Source organism: Poecile atricapillus, chromosome 17, assembly GCF_030490865.1.
Source record: "Poecile atricapillus isolate bPoeAtr1 chromosome 17, bPoeAtr1.hap1, whole genome shotgun sequence".
Lineage (NCBI taxonomy): Eukaryota > Metazoa > Chordata > Aves > Passeriformes > Paridae > Poecile > Poecile atricapillus.
The window spans coordinates 9,187,597-9,215,131 of record NC_081265.1 but is presented as its reverse complement, the minus strand read 5'-3'; the positions used below and the strand labels follow the sequence as shown (position 1 = coordinate 9,215,131).

Sequence of the window (27,535 nt, the reverse complement as noted above, 5' to 3'; positions counted from 1 at the left end):
TTTACCAGCACAGATTTTAGAGGGTTTCAAATTGACAGTTCCTTCAAGACTTGATTCAGAGTCTACTGCAGTCAATTAAAGACTTAGGTACAACAGGGTTTAGATCTGCTCCTTTAGCACCCCTATTAGTTACAAACCATGTCCATGTTTTAATCAAGAGACCAGCATTAATGATTTAAGAATTACTCTGTGTTGACCAAACAAGACCTCGTGGACATCTTTCTGACAGGATCTGTCATCCATCACACCAGTGACTGGCACCCATGAATTTTCCATCTCTGTTGAGAGAGAAGCAAATTAACAAAGGAGTGAATTTACACTTCTCACAGTTCCCAGAGATTTCTCCAAGATTTCTCTTTTTTTTTTTACCTCGTGCTTCCCAAGCCTCCTCTGGTGGAAATCTTCCTGCGCTGGGATGTATCTGCTGACAGCAAAAATGGTGTTGGAAGATACCCAAAACGTGTAACATGGAGAGTAAGGTGGGAAATGTGCAGGATTGGCTCAGTGTGTCACACAGCTTTGGGAAACTGGTCAGCTCTGGTTTTCAGCTTTAGCTGAGATCTTGAGATCCACCAAGGACAGCTGCTGCCTTTTCTGGGTCCTCCAAGTCCCACCCAATGGCCACAAGTGTCCAGTTAGAGCCATTCAATACAGAATCACAGAATCACACAATGAACCAGGTTGGAGCAGGACTCTGAGATCATCAAGTCCAAACTGTGACCCAACAACTCCTCATCAACTAAACCATGGCCCTGAGTGCCACTTCCAGGCTTTTTTACATGTCCAGGGGTGGTGATTCCAGAACCTCCCTTGGGCAGAAGATTCCAGTGCCCAAACACTCTTTCAGTGAAGATTTTTTTCCTGAAAGAAAAATACCAACAGAGTGAAAGCAGCATTTGCTCTGATGGGCTTTACCTCTGGCTCTGTCACCTTTTCTCTTGACTTGGTTGTAAATCCCTCCTGGATCCTCATAATACTGAGCAGGGAGAGGGAAGAATTGCCTGGTTTAAAACAAAGCAGCTCATTCAAAAGCTGTTGTTTGCCTTGGGCGGCAAACACTGACTTTTACAAACAGCAGACATGTCCTGGGGATTTGGGGTGACTGCTGCAACATTTTCAGGCTGGATAGTAAACAGCTAGGTAAGCACTGACACTGCCCTGATGCAGAGTTCGAGGCTCCTTTCCTCTTCCCTGGGGAACATAAGCCATGATCCTGCTAGAGAAACAAATGATTAATCATAGCAGGGGTACCTCGTTAAGATTTATTACAAACCCTTGTGATAGCACAGGAAAACTGCTTCCAGGAGTCATCCAATAAAGCAGAATTAACAAGACAGCCCCTCAGATGGAACTGTGCTATCCAAATGCCTTTATGCTGACCTGCAGCCCAGAACTGCCAGGACAGCCCCAGCAGCTGCCCAGCTTTAGCAGAGCTCTGCAACTTTTAGCAGGAATCAGGCACAGAGCCCCAGCCACAAAGCTGATGAACAAAGAGAAAGGGAAAAAACACAACATTATACCACAGCTATTTGATTGTTATTTATGCCCACTCCACCTCGCCTTTTAGGAGTAAAACACCACACAATGCACAGAAATGCCTTTGGTCTCGTGCAGGCATCACATCACTGCAACCTGGGCTGCAGACTGTCCTGCCACGTGAACCCAAAGCTTGCTCCCACCAGGAAAGAACAGATACAAATCCTGGATGCTTTGAGGCTGCTCACACACCTCATGTTTCTCCACAACACAGTTTGCAACACAAATCACAGCACCAGATCCCTTGAGAGCATTGCTGCCCCAGCTGCTCTGGGAGATTCAGCAGCAGACTCCAGCTCCAGCTGGAGGAAAGAGAAGGTGAGTGACACCCAGATCTGACAACCATCATTTTGCCAGTTCTCAGAACCAGGATTTTTTGCTGTCTCGTTTCAAAGTGAAATTTTTGTTTGCCAACCATGTTTTAAAGAAAAATGGTTGAACACAGAAGACAAATAATCCCAAGACCCAAGAACAATATTGGGGTAAAATTAAACATTTCAGTTGTCCCAATATTATTTTGTATTCCAGGGAAAAAAACCTTGCAACAGGTAACCTGGTCTCCCCATTGAAGGACTGTAAACCCAGCACCCTGCATTGCCATTAAAGTAACTTAAAAGGTGCAGAGCCCAGAGCAGCTCCTTTCAAAGAAAGAACTGTTTCTGTGGTGAGCTCAGTAACACAAGAGAAAGCTGCCCAGTGAGTGAAAAGATCCAGGACAACATTTTTCAGTTTGTTTTTCCCATTGGTGTGTAATGTTATCCAGCTCATACATAGCTGAACTAGATCATGCCTTCCAGGAAGATAACCAGGTCTGAGGTGAGGCATCTGAGCTAGAATTAATTTCCCTCTTGCCCTGGTCAGTTGTTCTGGGTAATTATTGTGTTACTCCTCAATTGTCTTTCCAATCTAACCTCAACATCCATCCACCAGATCTTCTTGTGGTGCAGGGAGTTACCTACCATCACCTACCACACTGCCTCCAAACATCCTTTTCAGCAAGCCAAACAGCCTGAGCTCCTTAAGCCTGACTCTCACTCCAGACCTGAGCTCATCCCAGTACAGCTGAGTTATCCTCCAACCTGTATCCCACAGAACAAAAGCCATCATGCTGTTTGGAGGGTCAAAAACTTTGTGCTACCCACTGAAATTGCCTCAGATGCAAACACCAACCTGATAAAATTGAGGGGTGTGAGAAGGGCAGCACTGGAATGGGCTGCCCACAGAATCACCATCCCTGAAAGGGTTCCAAAAATGTGTAGATGTGGTGCTTAGGGACACAATTTAATGGTGAATCTGGCAGTAGGTTAATGGTTTGACTGGATGATCTTGGAGGGCTTTTCCAGCCTTTAATGATTTGGGGATCCCATGAAGGAAATCCCAGTCTCTGTAGCTCCTCCAAGGCTTTCACGAGCAGGCAGTTGTGAACATTCACTGTCTTCAGTTATCCATCAGCTCGTGAATGTCTGGCAATCTCCACTCTGTCAGGGAATTCTGAAGGCTCTTCTTTGCCATGAGCTGTGCAAGGTCTGTGAGTTGTGTGTGCTTTTTGAGATGGTTTCACTCAAAGTGGCACCTGTCCATGGGGAAGAGGAGAATTCTCCAAACAAATGGCTTATTATTTCAGTACTTGCATGGGAGGGCTCCTAGGAACGGTTTTCATCAACAAAACTCTCTCTGGGTACCACTGACAGCTAGAGCTTCTAGTCAAGGCATGCTGAGGTGAAAATCCAAGGAATGCCATTCCTTCTTGGAGCCAATTCCTTCGGTGTCAAATCGCCAGCCAAAGAAAACACATTAAAATCAATGCCCTTAAAAATGACAAGCTCCAGAAAATCGCCCCCTGAAAACAGAGATGGTCAATCCAAAGCTGTTCATGAGGCTGCCTCCAGCTGCCAGGCTCCCTGTCACAATATTCCCCCCCAGTTTTTCCCCAGTGAAATATGGTTCTCCTGGCTGGAGCCAGTGAGCTGCTACCCCTTTGCTCAGGCAGCACTGCAGGAGTGTGGGGCAGGCTGTGCCCCACTGTGTTTGCTCAGTCCCAAGAAAGGCAAATTTCTTCCTTGATTCCCAGAGTCCCTCTGCTAAATGTCTTTATGTTTCCCCACAGGCTGTGCTGGTGGTCTCCCAAACCAGGCTGTGGTGTCTCAGCAGCAGTTCTAATTATGGAGCCCAAGGAAGCAGATAAACAAGAAGCTGGATGACTTTGTGAGTGAATTTAGGCCTGTGATAACAAAGACAAGCCCTGCAGCCAGGCACAGCCTGGGGGAGCACCACAGTTTCTCATCTCGTTGGATTAAGGCAAGCCATTAGGAACCTGCTGAATCAGCCAAGTGAGCTGCCATCCTCTGCAGAGCTCCAGTGATTCCCAGGATCTCATCCCGCTCTGCCAGCACCCCTGAAATCCCCTGGGACAGCAGCACTGAGCCCTCAGTGAGCCACCAATAAACCCAGCACCAAGAGCTACTGCTCAAAACACGCTCAGCATCCTGTAACCTCACACTTCAAGCCTCCTGTACCTAACCTGTGTCTAACCTGACCTGCTGCAACCTGCAGTGAGCCACAGATCACATCCAACAGGAGCAGCAGGGATAATTACTGCTTCCAGACACAGGCTGCACATTAAAAGAAGCTGTTAAGGGTAATGGTGGGTCGTCCACCTCGTGGTCTCTTCAGACTGAGAGTGGAAAAGATATTTCAGGCAGAAATGGGTTAGTGGGCTCCGTGTTGAGGTTAGTGGACAGAAGTTTATGGTCTGCTGTTCACAGCAGGTCAGGCTAGATAAGGCTTTAGATGTTTCCAGCACTTGTATGTCCCTGTCTCTGAACAAATAATAACCAGGGTCCCCCAGGCCAGTCCAGTAGTCAGTTCAATTATGGGGAAATTGAGGCAAGTTGATAAAACAGCTGGGCTTTCCCCAGTGTTTGGCAGCAAGGGGAACCAGCACTTATCTCTATATTCAACACCCTGGATGACATTCCAGCACTTTCTGAAATGCATCCACGTCGCTGCAAAGATCCAAACTGCCCACCAAGCACATCCTCACTCAGGAGCAGTGGCTTGAGCCCAGGCTGTCCTCAGATGCCCAGGCTGTCCTCAGAGGTCCCAGGAAACACAGAGGGAGGAGAGGGGTGATGTTGGTGTGAGCAAATATCTGCTCCTTGAGCCAACAAAGCCCATGGGATCATGCCCTGGGCAGGCAGCAGCAGCTCCATCTGCTCAGCCCGTGCTGCCTCAGTCACAGCTCCAGCTCCTGCAGCAGAGGAATCACCATCAGGGCACCGAGAGCTCCTGCTTCAGCAATATTTCTCTGATGCCTGGGAAGTAATTACCAATAGCTCTTCCCACTGTCCTCTAATGGAAGGTGGCCTCATTAATTACATTACACTGAGTCAGCTTAGCATGCTCAGAGATAATCAAAACACTGTTAGTCATTCTTCCAAAATAAGCAGCAAATTTGCTACGACACCTCGTGTTTAAATATTTTCCACCGTGCCTTAAGCTACCTGAGCCTCATTTCCTATGAGAACCAGTTCACCCACTCCTGAACTGCCAGCACCAGACCAAGCACAAGGTGGCATTTTGGGGTACCCAGCAGAAACAGCAAAAGAGGATGGAACACCCCAGTTAGACTTCAGAGGAGCTTTGGTACTGACAGAGACGTGCAGCACCTTGAAAGCATCGTGAGCCCTCAGCAGGGTGACCATATCTCACAGCCTGACCTCTCCTGGCCCCTGCCACAGCCACTGCACGATGCTGGCTCTGAGGAGGAACCTCCTGTGCTGGCTCATCAGCTTCACCTAAATGAGTGTGGCTGTTAATATCGACTAATCTGCATATTGCTCGTGATGTTAATGCCTTTCCCTTACCCACTCCACGGTTTCCCAATGGCTCTGCTCTATGGACACTGGACATTTACACCCTAAATGTGCAAATGAGCCCCTTTAAACACTGCACAATATAAGCTGAGCTTAACAGAGCACATCTACATGCCCAGGTTTGTCCTTTCCCTTAAATATATGAAATAATATCATTTAGGTTACACTATTTATTAAATAACGTTATTTAATCCCTATGGTTATTAGAGAAAGGCAAAAGGGCTGAATCACCTTCCAGAGGAACCCTTTTCTCTGATCTTATTTTAGGGAACCTACAGGAACTAGAAATAGGAACCACCTCGTAGTAACTACTACATGGTAAGGAAGAGACCCCAGCTTCTTTAAGGGAGGAAATGTAGTCATATTTGAGAAAAGAAAAAATGTTTCTGCTTAGAATCTTGAAGATATTTTGAAATGTTTAAGTTTTTCCTTCCCATACAATTGTTTCAGAAAAATCATCAGCATTTAATTTTTAAGGAGGGATTTAAATGGTTTCAGAGCATGCAGCTGAAGCAAAATGAATCAAACAAAACGTTCAGGGTCCCCTATTTGTTCTGCTGAATAATCTTCCTCTTAGTGCTATCAGAAAGAAATTAAGAAACATTTTTTAGTTTAACAACTAAAAGTAGAAATCAATTATTCAGACTTCTAGTTCTGAGCTGTTTTGAAAAATCTACCTTCTTGATATGCCTGAGATCATTTAAAGATATTAAGAAATATGGTTGTGCGCACCAAATTAAAGGAAGCATCAAAATATCTGATACAAAATAAAAGCTTTAAAACAAATCTCCATAACCATCAGTGAAAACATTTGACAATTATTTATATTTCAAATAAAACAGGTGATTTTTCAATTAAAATGGAGATGCAATCTTTCTTAAAAGTAATGAAAATGCAAATACACAGTACTAGATAAATTAGACTGGGAAAATGCATATGTACAGAAAATAGGTCATGTTGCACCGAGTGAAAGAGGGAGGGAAAAGTAGAATATTGAAGAGAAAAAGCAAATTGAACTCAAGTTCTTATTTCTCAACAGCATCCTTTAACAAAACCCACTCTTTATGTTTTCTCTCCAAACACTGAACCAACAAGGAAAAGGTCACAGGGATCTGACCTCCCTTTAATAATACACTGACAGTTTTTCCTTTGGAGGGAAAAACATTTTGTAAGAGCAAAGACAAATAATCCCAACTAGATTAATAAATTACTTTAAAAAGAGAGCTGAAAAAGAAAGCCCCACAAATTGACTCTACTTTACAACTTTAACGAGTTGTGGAGTCTTTTCCACGTATCAGTCATGACAGACCTTCTGTTTTTATTTTAGCACCTTTTTTTTTTAGTACCTTTTCTTTAAAAAAAAAAAAAAAGGTGCATAAAACAATATTTGGAAATAATATTTGGAATACCACGGGGTGTTAGGGAAAACAGAGCCTTCCCTGAACTGCCTGGAGGAGCTGAGTCCCACTGGGCAGCCAAACAACGAAGCACTGAAGAGGCAAAAAAACACTGCATGAAGAAAACCCACTTTCCTCCTCTCCTTCTTGCTTTCACCCCTGTCTCAGAGGTCACTGGTTTATTTTGGTTATTTAATTAACCAAGTGGCATCTCCCAGGGCTGTGGGGCTCATTCCCCTCTCAGTTATCCTGCAGGAGAAGAGGGGAACCACAGGACATCAGCTCTGGGTTTCTGGGGATGAGAAAGTTAAAATTAACCACCAAGGTTTCAGGTCGTATTTTTGGAGGAGCAAAAATAACAGGGGAGGAAAAGTAGAGGTGAAAAATGGGCATTGCTGCCAGATTTGTCAGACACCCCTTGAAGCCAGCAGCCAGATTCCTCCATGTGATCAGGGCACATTGTGGCTCTGCACGATCAAATCATCAACAGGAAGGAGACAACAGCCCAGACTTCCACTGCAACACCAAAAATGCCCAAGAGGAAGCTGGGTTGTCCTGCAGAGCATTTTCACTCCTCAGGGAGGAGTTCTGCCCCAGCAATGTCCATCCTGAAGTAGCCCAGAAGCAAGAGGAGAACCAAACATTGGAGCTCAAGGGGAAAAGATTTAACCACAGACACAAACCATGACATGAACCAGCCCTTCTCTCTGACCCAGGCACAGAACTCCAAGGGACAAGTTTCACCCTGGCCCCAGAGAGCTGATCTTGCCCTGAGGTGGAGGCTGGAGCACCTTTGACATCCCCTGCTCTCTAATCTTGTGCCCTTGATATGAGTGTTTTAAAAACAAAAAAAAAAATATCCCAACAAACCAAAATGCAGAAATAAATTCTTACTAAAATTATTTTCATGATTACTGTGTAAATAATATTCCAATAAAACAAGAGATGCAAATCTCCTTTAAGACCACATTCACCAGATTCCTGCTCTTGCCTTTCAAACCTCAGCATCAGCAGCGTAGTCTTTCGTCTTCTACCCATCAATTGATACTTAAATAATGCATAAAACTGTCTTATTAAATGCATGTTGAATATTTATTTGGAAGCTCATCACAAGTTGAAAGATAACCTTCATTTTCAATTCCCTTTGGGATAATCAGCTAATTGGGTATGAGCTGAAGCTCAGCCTCCTCAGTCTGCTGACAGCCAGCATGGGAGCCCCTCCTGACAATGCCTCAGCAGCCCTTGGGGGGCTGTGGAGCTTTGGCCAAGCCGAGCTGAGCCACAAGTTCCAAATAAAAGGAAAGATAATTCAATGGTCACTGTCATCCACACCTGCAGTGCTGCCTGTGCTTTTGGATTTGGGCCAGACACGGGCAGGACAGAGCTCACAGTTTGAGAAAACTGCTTAAACCACGTCCTTAAATCAACCCTACGGGACCTCCTGGCAGGAATGAAGCGAGATCTCAGGCTGGTTTGTTCCTGATACACTTTGCATTAAAGCATCCTGTGATAAATTCAGTTTTCAGAATTTGAGATGCTTTAATACAGCCTGGACTGTTTCTGATCTGACCAGTGGAGTTTCCTGTTCATCACCACCAGGTAAATGCTAAGGAGGTCAGGTCAGCAATCATGGAGCAAAGGCAGAAACAAACATTATTTTCTGTTGAAGAATCCTCTCTCCTCTCTAAAGAGCACACTGAAGTTTGCAGGGTTGCTGCAGACCCCCTGCCTCAGCCTCACCATTGAAAGGCTGCTGGTAAATTGCCATTTATTCTGTTTCGGCTTATTTTATTTTATTTATTTTATTATTTCATTTTACTTCATTTTGTTTTAATATTTTATTTTGGTATATTTATTTTATTTTAACATTTTGTTTTATTTTGTTTATTTTATTTTAATATTTTCTTTTAAGATTTTATTTTATTTATTTTATTTTAATATTTTGTTTTATTTTGTTTATTTTATTTTAAGATTTTATTATTTTATTTTAAGATTTTATTATTTTATTTTATTATTTCATTTTATTTTGTTTCAATATTTTATTTTGTTTTATTTTGTTTATTTTATTTTAAGATTTTGTTTTATTTTGTTTATTTTATTTTAAGATTTTATTATTTTATTTTAAGATTTTATTATTTTATTTTATTATTTTATTTTATTTTTGTTTCAATATTTTATTTTGTTTTATTTTGTTTGTTTTATTTTAAGATTTTGTTTTATTTTGTTTATTTTATTTTAAGATTTTCTTTTAAGATTTTATTTTGATTTATTTATTTTATTTTAATATTTTATTTTGTTTATTTATTTTAAGATTTTATTATTTTATTTTATTATTTTATTGTATTATTTTATTTTATTTTGTTTCAATATTTTATTTTGGTTTATTTATTTTATTTTATTTAATATTTTGTTTTAATTTTTATTTTGTTTATTTTATTTTAAGATTATTTTTTTAAATTTTATTTTATTTTATTTTATTTTATTTCATTTTATTTTATTTCATTTTATTTTATTTCATTTTATTTTATTTCATTTTATTTTATTTCATTTTATTTTATGAGAAACATGACTCTATCAATGAATTAGGACAAGGGTATTACATCAGCCTGGTAAAAAGCCACGGAGAACTGCTGAGCCCAGACACACCTCATCTCAGAGTCACATTAAAATCCCCCTGAGCACAGGAGCCACCAAAGGCTCTTGCAGAGGGGCAGTTCCCAGTGTCTGACACGTTCTGTGGTGCAGGACCTGACAAAGCAGCACATGGAAGGAATTTTCCCGTGCCCAGAGCTGCCTGGGTGTCTGGCAGCTGCACAGGAAGCAAACAGAAGCTCTTGTGTGTAATTCCATCTTCAGGCTTGTCAAATTCGCTTCGAGAGCAAATTCAGTCAAACAAGGCTTGTACAGCAAACACCCACTGATTTTCATACACCTGATTATTGCCAGCTAATGTCTGCCTCCTCCTCCTCCTCCTCCTCCTCCTCCTGCTGCTGCTCACACTGAGCTGTGCTCCATCAGCAAGACATCCCATGGGATACAGGAATCCTGCTCCCACCTTTGCACTTAGCAAATCTTCTCAGTCACACCCCTTTTCCCCCTGAACACCTGCATGGCTTTCAGCTGCGTGCTTCTTGCCTGGGATCAGCAAGGAAATGCAGAAGGAGCTCCAGAAATTCCTGATAGACTCTGATTTTCACCAGCTCCTGCATAGAAAGTGACAGCACGTGGTGAAAATCCCAGCGTGCATTCCCCAGGCTCACCGAGTTCTAAAGCTCAGCGTGGATTTTCTAAGAATCAGAAGCAAAGTGACAAATTGGTTTGTGATTTAAAACCATTTGATGACCAAGTCCTGTAAGAAAGATGTAATCCTTGGCGTTTTTGTCCAAATTAAGTCTGATAACAACAAATGAGAGGCTTTAGGCACCTCTGGAATGAGACACAAGCAGCACAGAGGGCAGTGAGGACCTGCTTCAAAATCAAACCTCGTGGAGTGAGGTGTGGAGGGGAAATCAACACACAGAGTGGCTTCACAGACACAGCTTGGAAAGAAAACATGGAACAGAGGGAAGCAGACACTTTCAGGGCTTTCTTTTTGCTTCAGACAGACACCTTGTGAGGAGAGGAAGCTGAGCTCTACCCACAGCCCTTCATTCACCTGCTGGTGTCTCCATGTGGGCAGCACAGCCTGGTCTTGATGAAGAAGATCCTTCCAGCCCTCAGCAGGTAACTCCAGCTTTACCCTCCACATTCCCAGCAGTATTCCCCACCCCAAATTAAAAGGAAATTTCTTTTCCCAGTCTGCACCCATCTCTGAGGGGTGTCCAATTCCTGGGCCAGGAATTATTATCCAGACATTATTCAGGTCTCTCACTGCATCCACTGTCAGGAAAGCACAGGTTCTCTGGAATTCTTGGGACTCAGGCTGGAAAAGCTGCACACAAAGCCTTCAGTTTCCAGATATTTTGAATTTTCTATGTATATTTGGAAAAAAATGACTCTCCAGTATTAAGACTGGTTGGTAATATTGGGTTTGGAGGTTGGGGGTGACCCCCAGCTGAAATGTGTGGTGGATCTTCCACTGGTGTTTTACACATACAAAGAGAAAATGTTTAAAATGTGGCAACCGTTACTATTTAATTCCTCGAACTAATTAAAAAAAAAAACAAAAAAACAAGCTTTAGTTTTCATTCTCCTCTTCCTTTCTGTTTTATTTTGGGGGATTTTGTGTCTTCCCAATCTTCCCTTCTTTCTTAGATAAAAAAGGGAAAATGAGAAAGGAAAAGTTCAGCCTTCCTCATACTTTAACTTTTTCTAAACTGCTCTGAAGAACCATTTCTTCCAGGCAGGCCCCAGGTAGCCTTTGCCATGTTTTAAAAACTCAGTGTCTGTAGATTCCTAATTCCATATTTCCAGCACCAAAGGTGTGAGCTGGTTTTAAATAAAGCTGAGCCTGCAGCGACTCCCAATAAATTTCACATCCCTTTAAAAGCCCTGTTGTTTGGAACTGTTTTCATCCTTTCATTTGCAAGTTGCCTTCATTACTCCCCTTACACCAGGGGAAGGCTGCTGGTGACATCTCCCATGTACCAGGTGCAGAACCATAAACTCAGAGTAACTCCACTAAATTTAATGTGCTTAACGTCGCTACTCTGGATTTGCTTTGCTGCAAATGAGATCAGAGCCCTCCCAGCCCCAGGAGCCAGAAGGAGGTCAAATGTTTTCCATGCATCACCTCCCTGGCAGCGTGCTAATGCTGTGCAGCTCTCAAATGCTTTTCCCCAGACACCACAGTTCCAGGAATGGCACTAAAAGCACTCTGAGGATCCAAGGCAGAGCTCACAGCAGAGCAGGTGTATGGCTGGAGGAGCTTCCAGCCTCAACCAGCCTCATCTGTGTGAGCTGAGGGAGGAAAAGATGCTGCAGCATCCAAAAGATGGCAACAAACCCACGCTTGGTGATGCCACCACCACAAAATCACGGAATATTTGGGTTGGAAGGGACCTTAAAGATAATCTAGTAAGGCAAAAGAGGCTCAGAGGTTTGGTCAGTGCATCTCAGTCTATTTATACTGGAAGTATATATATATATATAATTATACTGGAAGTGAAGGTTGTTTGCTCCAGCTGGTCTGAAAACTGGAGCCTACACTAAAAATCATACAAAAAAGTCACAATACTCCTCTGCTCTGACTTCTTATTAGCAAACAGAGCTACAAGACACGATTGTGGGTGCTCATCATTGCATTGTAATTATGAGGTATCATTTGTACCATGGTTTTAAATTTGCCTCTCAGTAATTCGCTGAAGAAAATCTGTTCACTTCATTATTTGTGTGCTTTGTGTCAGAGAACAACAGAACTGGTTTGTTTTGACCAGTTGAGCAGACCCATTTTTGTGGGACAAAAGGATTCCAACGACTGCAAAAAAGAGCAAGAAACAATTAAGGTTTTCAAAATTCATTATGTCCAATATTAATTACACAGTTTGGATTTCTTTTTTAAATGCACAGATGGTTTAGCAGATGAAAGGTGCCTCTCACCCCTGCTATCCTGAACTTCCAGGATTTTGCCAAAACGTGCAAGAAGTTTCTTCAGGTCAGTTTTGGGACAGCTTTGCTTTTGCAGTGAATCACAGAGCTCCAGATCTCAGAGGTCCGAAACAAATACATTCTGAATTTTAGCATATATCTGGCTTATTACATTCCTGAGAAAGAGTCCCAAGATAGCACTGACAGTGAGCTGTGGAGTGTTTCTCAGAGGCAGCATAAACATCCGATTGCACATCCTTTATCCTGGCTATTCCCCTCTCACCACTTAATGCTTGACAAGATCCTGATAGGGTATTGGAAAAATAAAAAAAGATATTAAAGGCAATCATATCAACATTTACTCGAGGCACTAACTTAAATTCTGGCCTGTTCTAATCATAAATTTTCTTAATATTAGTTAAAACTTTCTATTTTGGTGTGATGTAATTGCCTGTGAATATCTGCAGTACGGTATCAAGTTTTAAAGCTGCTAAATGTTTCTTAGCCTCAGTTGTTTACACAGCTTTGCCAAACTTTAATGATTTGAGATGAGATTTTACAGGTGAACAATCTGCCTTCAGCAATATTTTCTCTTTAATTTATATCTAAAATGACCTGCCTCTTTCTTGGATGAGGATAGAAACAAAAATAACTTTTAGCTAAGTTAAAGAGTTCAAGCAAATTTTTCCTTAAAAATTCTTCCCTGCCTTTTTCAATTTGGATCAGGCCTTTTATTGGGGATGTCCTTCAAACACTATGGGCAATCTACAAGATTTTGTAAAGTCAGGGTTTGCATGACCTCAGCAAAAACTGCACTTGCAGAAACCTCAACCCATTTGGGGCATGTTCTGATGCCCTCAGTTTCAGCTGTGACATTCTCCAGGTTCTGCACTGGTACCTAACTCTGAACTCCACACAAAGTGTCAGCAAGGTCTCCTCACAGCTCAGGCACACACAACAATCCTTCTCCAGCCCCACAACCAAGGACAGCGCTGCAGCTCCAGGCCCAAAAAGTGCAACCAGCAGGGAATTGAGGAGAGCAAGCTGGGAGGATGGGACTGCATCACCTGCAGCTGCAATTGCACAATTCACCCCAAGCTGGAAATGGAGCAGAACTGATCCAAGAGTGAAACTCCTGAGCCAGGGCCCATCCTGGGTGCAGCCACGGCCGGGCTCTTGCAGTGCCCAAGGTGCATCCTTGGAAGGGCTTTTAATAAATCCCTGCTTTATTCCTTTAACCCTGCCCAGCCTCTGCTCCAGGAGCCTCTCCAGGCATCAGCCCCGAGCACAGGGATGGAGCTGGGCTGTTCCCAACTCCAGTGGCCACTGGAGGCCACACCAATTTGGGGGATGAGGATGATGTGTGGGGTTTCCTGTTAGGAGTCGTTCTGTCTGAACTCACCATCCCTCAGCAGAGCATAAAAAACTCTCTGTGTGCTGCTAACACAGAAGTTTTTGTGAGCCAGTCCTGCTCCAAAGGACACCAAGATCAGGTAAAAGAGAAATCAGCGCTGCACATCACCAGACACATGGAGGAAAAGTCCTTATGAAACCTGCATCAAATGAACCCTCCCTGCTCATGGAAATGAGAAAGCCCAGGAGATGATTTCCACTGAATGAGGAAGTGTGGAGCTTCCAGGCTCGGCACCAGGAGCACCCAAGCACGGCCAGGACCAGGAGCTCTGATATCCCTGCTCTGGAGGACCCACCTGAATCCCTCAGAGGGGATCAACAGCCTCAGGGCCAGGCAAGGCCAGGCACTTCCCACAAGTCAGCCCCCCTGGCAGCATCAGGAGCTTGGCACTAACCGAGTCAGAGCAAAGCCAAAAAGAACAGACTGACCTATTAAACCTTCTGCAAACAGCACTGCAAGAGCCTTTATATTCCCTGAATGTTTGGCAAAGCCCGAGTCAGGCTGGATTCTAGAAGCTGGCAGAAATGAGGGGCTCCTTTCTGCTTTGAGCTGACTTGTTCCCTCCAGCTCTGCACACACTCACAAGGACTTCTGCTATCTGAGACTGGGGTCACTGAAATCAAGCAGACAACAGGAGCTGATGGACTGGACAGCAGCTGGCTCTAGGTTGCAAGGGAAAGCACTGAAGCATTTTTCCTTTCTTCTTCTGCCTTCCCTCTACTTTTTCATTCCCCAATTCCCTCTTTTCTCAGCCCAAGTCCCTTAATCTCAGTGCTGATAATTGTAATCATTCTAATACCTCGCTATCTGAGCAGCTCAGAAATGTCCATCTCAGGCCAGTCCGTTTTGTGGTGAGGAAGGATGAATATGAAAAGCACATGGGCTCCTCCAGAATTTTAATTTAAAACAAATATGGAGTCAGGTTCAGATTAATGACATTTCCACCAAAGGCTGCCTTTTGTTGGGGGTTTCCAAATCCACGCTGCTCTTTAATCAAAGAAGGAAAATGATGATGGGGGGTGACAGTTGGAAAAGCTGATGGAGAAAGGCTGGATTTTCTCCAGGCTCTACTGTTCTGACCCACACCCAGAGCTGTGGTTAACAAATCAGGGACATGATTCCCCCCTTCAGCTGCTGGACTTCAGCAAAATATTCAAGGACAGTGGGTGGTCAGCACAGGAATCACTGCCCAGCCTCTTCCAAGGAGAAATGGCACACAGAAAGGCAGTTCAAAAAGTGACAGTGAGAGCAGGGCCTGCAGGGTGGGAGCTTCTTTCCCAGGGCAAAAGGAACTCGTTTCACAAGCAGCAGAGGGATGGTGGCCCTGGGAGGAGCTGATGGCCTCATTAATGCTTGAAGTGGGTGAAAACTTTGAAGTCTTTGAGGGGCAAGTCAGGGTGGGAATTAAAAAGCAGCGATTGCAATCTGGATTTGTACTACTCTACACCTCAGGTACACAGGGCATTGGCATTCCAGTCATGTACCCAGTTAGAGATTGTAATTTTTAATTAATTTCCTTAGTAGTTCTTGAAGGACAACAAATTTGTCTAACACGACAACCCACTTACTCCACAGCCCAGCATGCTTCTGACACCACAGATATTCAGGGCTGGCTCCCTTTTTCTGTCTCCACAGCAGTGATTCCACCAAATGTACAACAGGTGAGAGAGCTTTGACTAGAAACACCAGAGCCACAAGTGGGTCTGGTTGATAGTTTTCCAACTTTCAGACATTAGCTGACTTCTAATTTACCTCACACAGAGTTTTCTTCACTGAATTCTTTGCTCACTCCTACAAGATTTGGGGTGAAAATGCTCTAATTGTTCTTTAACCATCAGTAAAGCATTAGTGAGATATGATTTATCAATAAGAAGACTTAAATGGGTATAAGGCAGCTACCAGTGATGCCCCCACACTGTCCAAGCCCAGGAGTGGCTGCCATAAACTTCACCTCCCCCAGCAGCTGGGGACACGGAGCCCACAGCCCATGTGAAAGCCAGAAGCAGCAAGAGTACAAACAAATGCTCTAAGCTGAAAATCCAAAGCCTAAGAAAATCTCCAGCCCAGGATGAGAATGAGGTGACCCACTCCAGGAGCAAGGTGACCTGTTTTCACCCCATTTCTGATGCTCCTGATCCTCTGAGTCCCCATGCAGCCTCACTGTGAAATCCATTTGAAACATCACAGAGAGTTTGTGCATCAAACTAAAATGAATTCTTCTACCAGCCCAGCCCCCTTCCAGGCCAGCAAAAGGCTCCTGCTTTCTCTGCTACACCATTTCACTGCCCTCTGCCTTGTCAGCTCACGTTCTTCACGGAAATCAGGCAAGCATTTGATTCCCTTGGAAATCCAAATTGAGATGCTTGGGCTTATTTTATTCCATTTTCTTAAGCCCAAATAGAAAAATAGGTTTATACACATAAATAAAAAAATAATAACCTGCCATTTAAATCCTGTTCAGTCAATTAGCTCAGTGCCTCGCTCTGAGCTAATGCAATCGTCTTTCTTTGTTTGCTCCTATTTATACTGCTCTTTAAAGTTCATTAAAATCACTGCTGCTATCTCACACAGAACAACTGTTCAAAACATCAGTGTCATGCATTCAAGAAATTTATGCTTTGAAGTTCCCTCCTTTACTCATTTTTATTCAGCTTTTTTCCTCTCCTTTTCTTTTTTCTTTCTTTCTTTTTCTGTATTTTTCCCCCCCCCCTTAATGACTAAACCAGTTTTATGCTCTTCACAGTTATTCCAAAATCTGTTCCTCCTGACACGGAGCTGATCCATCATTCCTCGCTCATAACCCTTTTTCTCATTTTCATCATTTCTCCCCTCCCTCGCTTTGGCTCTCTGCTAAGTCCATCACAGCTTTGTTTTTATATCCTCGTGGCTGTATTTTATAGCCCAGTAAAACCTAGAAAGCTGCTTCAGACAAACACAGCCATGCCAGCCCTTTGATGTTTGTGTTTGTGTGGCAGCTTGCTGGAACGTGTCAGCACCGAGACAAAGCCCTGCCAAGCCACCAGCTCTGGGTGCATCATGGAGCAAGGGCAGGGACAGGGGACAGGAGAACAGGACTGCCATTCCCACCTGACATAAATCACCTTTTTGCCCCATTTCCCCTCTCTGCAGCCAATTGCTGCTGATTTTCCAGTGTGAGAAGCTCCATGGGACAGAGGATGTTGATTTTGCCAGGGTATCAGCCCTGGGAGATCCCTGCACGCTGTCAAATAGCAAAAGGTGACATCTCCAGACAGGGAGAGCTGCTCAGCAGTGACAAACAGCCACAGCAGAGCTTGGCAATGGCAGAGCCAGGCCCAGGAGCAGGTGGAGGATGCTTGTAAAAATAATGGGGATTTGGCTGTAAGCTGGCTGGAGCAGGACGAGAGGGCAGCTTCGCTCCCCTGCATCCTGAGAATTGTGCTTGACAGTTCTGCAGCAAATCACTTTTCTCATCCAGTCCTGCCCCTCCTACACCTGCAGGGAGCCATGGGATGAGGTTTCCAGTGGAACCTGGAGATTATCTCCACTGTGGCCAAGGACAACCTGTTCAGCTGCCATAAATCCATCCTGAAGGAGAGGAGAGCCCTCCCCAATTCCAAACCTTGCCCTGACTTGCAGCAGGGTCCCCCCGTGCCAGACCTAGGACAGGAGCTGCTGCCCCAAAAGCTTCTGTGCCTAAGCAGACAGCTCAGAGTGCCTGTTCTAGGGTGCAAAAATAGTCCAAAATTAATGAACATTAGAAAGAGAATTATCTTCAGAGCAGGGCTGTACCTGGCATGTAACACTGCCTCTGCTGGGACCTGCACAAAGGCCAGTTCACAGAGCACTGGGAGGAGAAATGTGGATTGATTCTGCATGTGTCCATCTGAGATCACAGACTGCCCTGTTTTAACCAGCAGCCTACTCTCTTCTGCTGGTCTTCAACAGATTTTCAAGGCTTATAAAGACTAAATAACCTGTATGGTTATTCAGGAACGCATCAATAGATGATTTTAGTTGCCTATACTCAAATTTTGTTTTGAATAAAACACTTAAAAACACTGTTCAAGCTGTTCATAGGTTATGTCACTCTGTAATTTTGTACCTATGCCCTTTAGAAACGGAGATTTCCCACTCCCCCAGAGGAACTGGAGAAACTTCTGTACTGAGAGTGAGCAGAAGACCTCTGTCGGGAGCCAGGATTGGTTTTCAGCCCGCAGCAATTAACAAGTGCTGTAGACCATCACTTAATATGATATAAAGAGCACTGCCAAATCTCAGGATTATATCTGGAGCTTTACTCTCAGGTCCCCTGTGTCTGGAAACATGTGATTCCAAGAAAATCTCTGCTTTAATTTTTTTTTTTTTTTTAAATGCTCTTCTGAATTTTATGTCTGCAGAGAAAATTCTGAAAATATGAACAGTAAAGGCCATCAAAAGCAGAACCAAGTGTTCTCTATTAATGTATTTATATTTTTAAACTTTTTCTTCTAAGCAGTTTCTGGAGCTGAGGACCTGTTTCATGGTGTCACAGTGACCAGTGGATGCTGTGAGTCATCCCTTAGTAGTTTTTTTTTTTTTTAAAAAAAGACTTTTTGCCCCAGCCCAAAGGGTCAGCAGGTGCCTGGGACACTTCACCACCACCATGCACAGATGAGACACCACCCCATCTTTGGCATGGCTTTTCAAAGATGAAAACCCTATTTCCACCCCTAAAACCTGGGTAACACCAGCTGGGGGATTGTGTGGTTTGGCTGAGCTGAATGCAGCAGTTAAACAGCTCCTGGTACTCAGGTTCTGTCCACAGCTCTTGCACCTCAAATCCTGTAAGAATTTGAAGGGCAAAGCTCCTTTTCTGGTGAGCTGTTGAGGCACACACATGGCAGCAATGCCACGCTCAGCTCTCCCCACGAGTCGCTGTTGTCTTCCTCTTCTGATGACAGCTTGGGAGCAGTAGAGAAATCTAATTTCTCAACATCAGATTTACAGCTGAAGTGGGCCCCTCTGACAAGGGAAGGCATTGTGCTTATTCAAGCTGATCAAGAACCTGAGAGCAATTTCTAGGGAAAAAAAAAAAAGGTCTGCTTTAATAGAAAGATATTGAAAGTGAGCTCACAAATTGCTTTGGGTTTCAGGTGAACAAAGCACATGAAGGATTTGATTTTCAGCTGCTTTCCCTTTCTTCTTTCCCCAAAACCACACTGTTCTCAACAGGAATGTGGTACACAAACAGCCACAATACACTGCCCAGACCTCTGTGCTCCTCATTTTCACACAACAGGGAAAGTTGCTGGGGTTTGATCCAGCTTGTACATCCTCCAGGAAAAAGTGTCTCCCACACCATGCCCAGCAGGAACTCAGTGCCACCTATTGCACAGGACTACTAAAGCACAGTGATACAGCAAACACATCTCCAGGAGCTCATGTGGGCTCCTCAGCAGTTTTGGAGGCCAAGGGCATCCAGAAAACCCCACAGCACAGGGAGTGATGGGGTCAGAGCTTGCCCCCCGTGCAGCACAGCAAGGGTTAACAGCAGAGGGCAATAAATGCACTATCAATTTTGGCCAGTTTTTACACATCTAACTCGTCTGCCCTCTCTGGATATTCTCCACCAGGTTCTTGACCACGAGACTGAAGTACAGGGTGGACAATGAACAAGATTTTAGGGGGTGAAGAGTCCTGAGCAGGTACCATGCCCCAAAAACCCTGGAGAGAAGTTCTGGGTGGAAATGCCTGAACCTGCAGTGGGGTGGAAAGGTTTCTGCTGTGGTTATGGTCCCTTGGGTGGGGACCTAAATGTTTACCCCTCTGGTTGGAGGCCTGGGATTCAGACTTGCTGACAGTGGAGGTGCTGATGGGCACACAGAGAATTTCCAGACACAGCACAGCCCTCCTCTGATCCACTGAGCTGGGACAGACCCCATACCTCCCTCTCCTCATATCACTGCCCCTTGCTAGCCTCCCATGATGCTGTGTCACCCAAATACCCAGACAAAACCCAAACTGAAAGGTTTGTCATCAAACATCTCCAGCTGCAGAAGCAGATTCTGATTCCCTGTCTCCTCAGATATCAATTCCCTGCTTCCCCTCACCCTCCTCTTGCCAGTGCCAGCTGAGTTCTCTTCTAGCTCCACACAGATCCTGGCAGTCACCTGGCCATGCTCAGTAACCACAGCACAAAAAACCCTTGGTGGACATTCACAGGCTGTCCCAGGCCCCTCAAACCCCTCTGAAGGTCTCCCTCAGCAGCCCTGCTCTCACACAAGCCCCTACTCCAGGACATGGAGGTTTGCACCCAGTAGCAAAACTAAAACCAGGATTTTGGGGTGTCTCAGGAGCTTCTGGTAAGGAGCCTGCACGTGAAAAGAAGCAATCAGAGCGAAACTGCAGAAATATCTCTGAGGATAATCATGTCCTGAGCTGCTGCCATGATGCTGATAAAGCCAAAGCAGGCAGCAGTCCAGCCAGAGCCGCTGGGGAACAGGAACGAGCACACACAGCCCCTCGCTTGCACAGGCAGGACATAAAACAGAAGCACAGAATTTATCCCACTCCACACTGGGCTGGACTGGACTCTTCTCCCTTTGGCTGGTGGATTAGTGGCCACTCACATTGCCTCTCACAGCTACTCTCAGTTTGTTTCCAAGGAGTTTTGCCTGTTTGCAGAGCTGCTAATCTCTCCCAGACTTCATCACTGCTGCAGGGGAAGGGCCAGGCTGAGCCCCAGGGGTTGCCAGTCTCTGTTCATCTTGTGCCCACCTCCCATCCTGCTGCTGTTCATGGAGACAGCACAGAGAAAACAGAGGGGTTTGGGTGCCCAGATTCTGTGCTTCTATCTGTGGGAAAGAAAATCAGTGGGAATGTTCAAAGCTGGAATTTTATTTGCTTGAATGCAAGTTCAGATGGCGAATCGGAGCCAGCTTGTCCAGGGGACTTGCATGTGGCTACAGCCCTGCCTTGGGCATTTCCAAGGGCCCCAACTGCTTGTCTTTGCAGCTTGAAAGACCTTTCAAAGTAATTTTTGAAACCTCATAACTGTTTCCAGAGTCCACACATTCCTTCTGCCTAGCATAAAACTCCAATAACCCTTTTAAACCATAAAACCAGCAAGGAAGCACTCAGGAGCAACCTGACAAAAACTAGAACGCCCTTGTACTCCAGCAGCCTCAGGCCAGTTTCTGGGAGGAAGGCAGGGAATGGACACAAGGCAAGGGATCCACAGCAGCTGTGAAGGAAGAGACTCCTGTTTCCAGCACAGCAAGGTGGCCACGTCTCTTTGGCCCTGCTGGTGACAATTCCCTTGGCTCCTGAGCCCTCTCTCAGTAGCCACGGTGCCCTTTCTGTACAAAACTCGTCCCAGCTCGTTCTTCAGGCTGCCCCTCTGCCACAGACACAGAGGATGAACATGGCCAGCGGTTTCTGATGGAAAAAGCTCCTCACTCTGACACAGAGAATGGACCTAGATGCTCCATGGCAGTCCAGAATAAAAAACCTCCCAAAGCAACTCATAAAAGGAACATGAAGAACTGCTTTTCAATGAGACTCTCCTATTTCCCCTCCCCTTTTCACGTTTCATTCTCTGGAGAGTGAATAACTCCAGATTCGATGGCAGAATGGAGAGAAGGACACCAGGAATGACTCACTTACTGCTGCCATTCTTTTCACTGACTTTTCCTCCCTTTTGAACATGGCCTTGGCTGGTTTCCCAAGCAAGAACTGAGCGAGCTGACTGTTCATCCATCTCTTTTTAAATTACTTTTGTACTGCATTGAATAATTGTGCCTCCATTTTACTCCAGGGGTAAAGGTGACTAACTTAAAGGTGATTATCTTTTGTTAATAGCCTGCATTACTGAGAAGGATCTCAGAATTACCTTTGTAGTCCTTCCCCACACTTTAATGTCGCTATTATTATTAATACTGCTCTTTTAAACATTTTTCTCCTGTCATGTGGAAGCAGCAAATGCTTCTCCTCAACCTGATACTATCAAGCAGAAAGAACCCAGGGCATCACACCACTTTTTTCCCTTAAAAGTGATGGGGTTCAAGTCCAGCCATGAATGAGAGCATCACTTGATCAAACTGATGCAGAATGGAAGCAGCCAGGTTTCCACAGCCAATATCCAAAATCCAGTATCCAAAATCTGAGATCTGGGAGCATAGAGGAATTATAAAATATGTTTTATCTTTTAAATAAAACCATTTTCACCCTGCTGATAGCCCTACACTGGTATCCTTTCTTCCACCTGCTCCACACTGCAATACCATCCCAAATCAAGTGTTTGCAAGCCCAGCTTCAGAGGCAGCATCAGTGACTGCAGGTTCTTCTCCTCAGGTTTCAGAGGAGCTCATCAGCATTGCTTCAGGAGGAACTTTACCCAAGCCAGGTCACACAGGACCTGAAACACCCCATCAGGAAATCCCAGCACACCATGAATAATCGCTATTAGGCTTACATTTTTCATGGCCCTGACTTTGTGCAGTGTCTGCTCTAACAAATCTCATTTGTCAAGCTTTCTCCACATTGTCTGCTGAACACTGAGCCCCAGCATTGCTTGATAAGTGTTTGTGAGCACTCAAAGGAAGGCTGTGCAAGGACTCTGTGCCCAGCACCACTGCTTGACCACAATTCAGTGAAGAAATGTAAAATCTAAACCCTGCTTGGTGCAACTTCAGGCTTTTTCTTCTTGTCGTGTCTGTTGTTCCCTGGGAGCAGAGCCTCACCCCCAGCTGGCTGCACCTTCTCTTCAGGGAGTTGTGCAGAGCCAGAAGTTCCCCCTGAGCTCCTTTTCCTGCTCCCTCAGCCTCTCCTCATCAGACTTTGTGCTTCAGCCCCTTTCCCAGCTTTGGACACATTCCAGCTTTGCCCAGGTCAGACTGGGAGAGGAGATTGTGTGGGGCTACTGAAATCTCTGGAAATCCAGTTCCACTGCCTGCTCTGACCTGGATCTGGGCTGGGAACCAAACCCACGTGTGAGAAATACAAGAGGCCAACTCCAGAATGGGAATGTTCCCCACCAGGCACACAGTGTGGTTCTGCCACCTCCCCTTCAGTCTTCCCATGCACAAGGAACCAGTGCAAATCTCTTCCCAAAAAAAATCAAATAAAGACCCTGTGAGCAGCACCCTGAAGGGAAAGGAGCTGAGGGAAAGAACCCCAGCCTGAGGAAAGCAAAGGCAGCAACACAAAATCACAGGATTTGTGGAAAGGCCACACGTCCCCAGCCCCACTCCAGGCTGGGAGCAGCTTCCCATGCCTGATGAGTTGTGCAGTTATTTAACAACTCATCGTCTGTCACTGCTCACAGCTTCACACACAACCAGAGCTCCCTCAGCCTGCTGTGCACATCGTGGCCAGCAAATAAATGTCCATGGCTGATGGCCTCGTTTCGAAGCAGAAATTCCACTCTGGGACTGACTACAGAATATTTAAGATTAATCATTGCACTTGTCAGATGATTAAATCCACTCAGCATTTGGCCTCTCATCTTGTCATTCCCATTTATATTAAAATCATCAGGGCCTGCCCTGCCCACAGCACTGGATCATTCAGCAGAGGCTGGGCTCAGGTGGATAAAGTGCTGCTATATATCTCAGGCCTGAAAATAACCTTTCAGCTTATTTCCACTCTGAAACCTGCATTTTTGTGGCTGCAGTCAGGCCAGAGAGCTCTCCAGGATGTTTGTTTAACTGCCCAAAACAGTGAGCCAGGCAACAGAGTCAGTAACACAAAACCCCATTTCTCATCCTGGTTTTCAAGTAGGGTTAAGCAAGTCAAGGGAAATGGTCTGAGAGGCAAGAGGGAAGAAAAATATATGAGAAACTACATGTAAAAATGTCTCTTTGAGAAAACAGTGCTTGGTTCTGAGAATAAAATTCTTACTAGAGTCAGAATAGTCCTTCCCTGAAGCAGAAATTTTTCCAGTGTTCCCATAAAAATGAAAGCCATAAAACAGATTTTCAATTCCAAAACATACACATTTTCAACTGAAAAGCTTTCAAATGTAAATAGTTCTGTTGAGCCATGATGTTCTGGCTTTGAGTTACTGCTAAAGCGTGGATGCTTTTTGAAAGCAGCAGATATATTCCACAGAAATTTGTATTTAATTAAAATGCTTCTTTTATTTTTTATTTTTTTTAATAAAAGAGAGTTTTGGCAGGGAATTTAGAACAGGCTTAGCTGTGGTAAGGACATTTGAGTGTGTCCAGGATTTTTTCTCCTCTGAATGATATCTTTCCTTTGGCTTCAATTGGCCATTGCCCTGCAAAAAAAGTGGTTTTAACCCACAGACACCCCCATCAGCTCCAAGTTTGACACCAATATATATTATATATATATACATAATATATTGGTATTTTATCACCAATAATACAAATATATTATTAGTGACAGGAAATCTTCAAGTAGTTCACTAATTCAGTTCAGCAGCTACATTTTGATAAGTTGTCTAAAGCTGCAAGACCCAGAAAACAAGACTGGAGAAATATTCCATATGACTTCCCCTGAAGCTTGTAGGAAAACCACAAGAAGAGCTTTTCTTCAAGGTATTTGGAAACCTCAGCTCCCAGCTGGATTGGAGAAGGGCAGAGGCAGAAGGAAATGAAAATCATCTGGGGAAATGTTCTTAGGCTGCTTAAGACCTCGTGGAAGCCTCTGTCTGGATTTGGGTGAAAAAAAGAGGCAAGGGCAGCTTCAGGAAATGAAGATCAGAGGCAAAGATGCTGTTTGCATTTCAGCAGAAAGTTCCAGCAATCTCGAGTTTCAAAATGGCTGAGAAAGGTGAAATTAGACCAAAGATTGTCCCACCAGCAGCTGTGATGGTCTGAACTGGTAAAAGCTCTAAAGCAGCTGAATTTAGATGTGGATAAAGGATCATACCCAGATCCATTCCTCAGTCCCACATCTGGTCTTTAATCCCAGCACGACAAACGTGTCCCTGTCCAAACTGAACAAATGAGCAAAATTCTCTCTGAATGGGGTGCAAAAGGAGACTTGAGTCTTTTCAGTTTAAAAAAACCCCTCTCAAATTACTGCATGCATGCAAATTACATGTAAATGGGGCCTGAGCTACATAATCACCAGGAAGTCAGATGCCCAATGTCCACATGGGGTTCCTGGGAGTTTTGGCAGCTCCCACCTACGGAACCATCACTCAGGATAGAAAAAACCTTAAGGGCATCCAGGATGTGACTGATCAGCACCAACACCACCTCCAAGCTTCCACAAGCTCGTGGCTGGCTCACCAGCAGCATGTTGGCTGAAGAGAACATGAGCTACAGGTCAGATGTACTGCAAACATTTTGATTCACAGAGTTGAACTGCAGCAAAAGTGCCTGTGCAGGTGGGAGGGAGCAAGGAGGAGTTTCCTTCCTCAGCTTCCTCCATCTGGCAAAAGAAATTATTTAACACCAGGCAGAGTGGGCTGAGGAGCGGCTGAGGGAGCTGGAGGGGCTCAGCCTGGAGAAAAGGAGGTTCAGGGGGGATTTTCTGGCTCTGCACAATCCCTGGCAGGAGGGTGGGGCCAGCTGGGGGTCAGGCTCTGCCCCCAGGGAACAGGGACAGCCATGGCTTGACCTGTTCCAGTCCCCAGCTGGAGCCACAGAGGGGCCTCACCCATCTCAGCACAGTCACTTTTCATGGGCACTGAGTGCTGAGAGCAGCTCCAGACCTGGCTGCACATCTCACACTCAACACCCCCATTTCAGGCACGACAGAGTACCAGTGTCACCCAACGATGATGGGAGGCCACAAACCATCCCCAAAAAGGCTGGCAAAGACCACCAACTCCCAAGGAACCATCCCAGTTTACTCTGGGGCAGATCTAACTTTGTTCCTGCACAAGACAGAGTAGAAAAATATGAAAGCCTTGCTCATGAATCACTGTCAGCCTGTGACGAGGGCTGTCCAAGCTACAGAGAGATTAATTGCTCCAGTCGTGATTCCCTCTCCAATCCCCTTCCTGCCCTCTCCAGAAGTTGAAGGATTTGGAAGCCATAATCCAGCAAACGTGGCTTTTCTTTTCCTTTAACCTGATGGTATTTCGTGTGGATCAGCTGCAAAAACATTTCAAGCCCCTGCACAATCTTTAAGAAACTGATGAAGGGGGCACGAGGTCTCCTGGGAAACCAGTGCCTAATTATGGAGGCCAAGATGTCCTGCAGCACCATGACCAAATAACTCTTATGTGCTGGGTACCCCTCACAAATTGCTCCTGCTGCTGATATTTTTATTTTTCTCTGTCTGATCACCACATGCAGCCTAAAACAGACCAGCATGTAAAAAAGTCAGGGCTGTGGAGGAGCACTAAGAAAGAGTCTCCTCATCAGGGCAGGAACTCACATGTGAAATGGAGAAAATACTGGAGAGTTCACCAATAGCAAAAATCACCCCACTATGATCATTTTTTGACTTTAAATTACTTATTATACACCTTAAGATTCTAAAACCACATCCAGTTGTTGGAATAAAAAGAGGAGGGCTGAGATTTCCCTTGTGCATAATATTCCAGTTCCTTTTATTGCTCTCCAGAAGAGAGGAAACCTGCCCTGAACTACATCTGTGACTGTCTTCAGTCAGTAAGAGATGAGAAATGGGAAACAACTCAAATGCATCTCAGGGAGAGAGAGAAAATCTGCTCTGGTTCAACCTGAGCCCAGGTGTATGTGACCTTTGAGTAGGAACTAAGGTGAGGATTTAAACTGAAGCTCCGTGGTTTGGTGTGCCACAATTGTTTGAAATTATTGTAGTTTCAGCCATTCCCTCCCTTCCCAAACCAAAAGAGTAACTCAGTGATTTTTGCTAGACCCCAGGAACATCTGATGACACCAAAGGGGTGAAAAGTGCAGGTACAGCCCAGGGTGATTGGCTTGAACACTCGTTTGAGCTGTGCTGGCATCATTCCCCCTTCTCCTGACAAAAGGAGGAGACAGCAGAACTTCTCTCCATGTAGGAAGGAGACAGCAGCTCCTCAGAGTCCCAGGTTTGTGAATGATGCTTCACAAGTCCCCTCCATTTTCCACAGCCACACAAAAGTGCAGCTGGCAGGCAGACCAAACACCAAACTCAACAGAAAACGTGATCCTCTCGGAGGAAAATTTTACCTTCTCAGCCAGAAAAAGAGCAAACTGTCCCAGAGTGCCTTGAATTTAATAAGGAATGTTATTTTTAGCTTTTATAGATGAAAATGTCATTAAAAGCAAACATATTTCTGGGGGGGAAAAAACCTAAATTCCTTGCAGTTTGGAGTCTTTTGAAGGCCACCTCTACTTTCAAGAGAAGATGATGGGTTATAATAATAATAATAAAGCTAAACAGATTGGGCACGTTTTTCCTTTCCACACAAAGTGCTGCAACATTGCTTCCAAACAGATAACAATGTAATTTCCTTCCATTTAAAAATCTATTTATTGCCACCATGTAACTGAGAGCCCAGCCTTCTCCTGCCAGAGGGACCATCTGAAGTCTGGCTGAAGGGGCAGCTCGTGGAATCCCATCACCAGGCAGATGGCTCTGAACCCAGCCATGCACAGCAATGATCAGCTCAAATCCACGTTCATAAACTGAGCTAAACTGAAAACTCTGCCTCAGCAAGGAGCTCAGCTCATTTTGGGGTCAGTTTTACTTGTCCTAAGGGCTGCTGGCACAGAGGGTAAAGCAGGAGGGTAACTTGGAACCAATCTTCACAGAATGCTTTCATACCTCGTGAAAACATCCATGAGCAAAGTAGTTTGAAGGAAAAAAAAGTCACCTGGTGCCTGGATTTCAGTTGTAGGAGCACAAAGCTGGGCTCTGACTCCATCTCTGGGCAT

The 27,535-nt window shown here is 44.6% G+C and overlaps 1 long non-coding RNA gene across 1 annotated transcript in view; it reads right to left on the bottom strand.

Annotated features, from left to right (window-relative positions):
- The window catches only part of LOC131585882 (uncharacterized), a 42,073-nt gene that overhangs the window by 2,455 nt on the left and 12,083 nt on the right, over positions 1-27,535 (bottom strand). Inside the window, exons 3-4 of the long non-coding RNA XR_009279058.1 lie at positions 370-861; positions 187-278 (exon numbers count right to left, since the gene is read on the bottom strand). This is a non-coding gene — a long non-coding RNA (uncharacterized LOC131585882). The remainder of the gene's footprint in view (positions 1-186; positions 279-369; positions 862-27,535) is intronic.